This window comes from Larimichthys crocea, chromosome I (assembly GCF_000972845.2).
Source record: "Larimichthys crocea isolate SSNF chromosome I, L_crocea_2.0, whole genome shotgun sequence".
Taxonomy (NCBI): domain Eukaryota; kingdom Metazoa; phylum Chordata; class Actinopteri; family Sciaenidae; genus Larimichthys; species Larimichthys crocea.
The window spans coordinates 14,344,646-14,345,048 of record NC_040011.1 but is presented as its reverse complement, the minus strand read 5'-3'; the positions used below and the strand labels follow the sequence as shown (position 1 = coordinate 14,345,048).

The window sequence follows — 403 nt, the reverse complement described above, 5'->3', positions numbered from 1 at the left end:
ATGGTGGGAGCTACATGCACATGAATACACAGAGAGGCACCGATCGCACACACACTATGATAACACTGTGGATTTGTATTCTCGGCATGATCATTTAAACAGAGGGACGTGTTACAGAATCTCTTGGCGTGATGTGGCTGCAGTAGGTGGTTGATGGATGGTTGGAAACAATAACCCACAATCCCCACGACATCCAGTCACATTATAAGCTTTCATACTAAAATCTGTATGGGTCTATTTATGATGACTGAACTGCGTTGCCATTCATGAATTTCCTTTTTTTCTCATATACAATCCTGTAAACAGAAAGAAATACATGAACGACGAGGATGGGATTCGAACCCACGCGTGCAGAGCACAATGGATTAGCAGTCCATCGCCTTAACCACTCGGCCACCTCGTC

General features: G+C 44.4%; 1 non-coding gene across 1 annotated transcript; it reads right to left on the bottom strand.

Moving 5' to 3' along the window:
• Positions 1-321: 321 nt before the first annotated feature.
• On the bottom strand, positions 322-403 carry trnas-gcu (transfer RNA serine (anticodon GCU)). The gene has a single exon. It is a non-coding gene; the product is annotated as a tRNA-Ser (tRNA).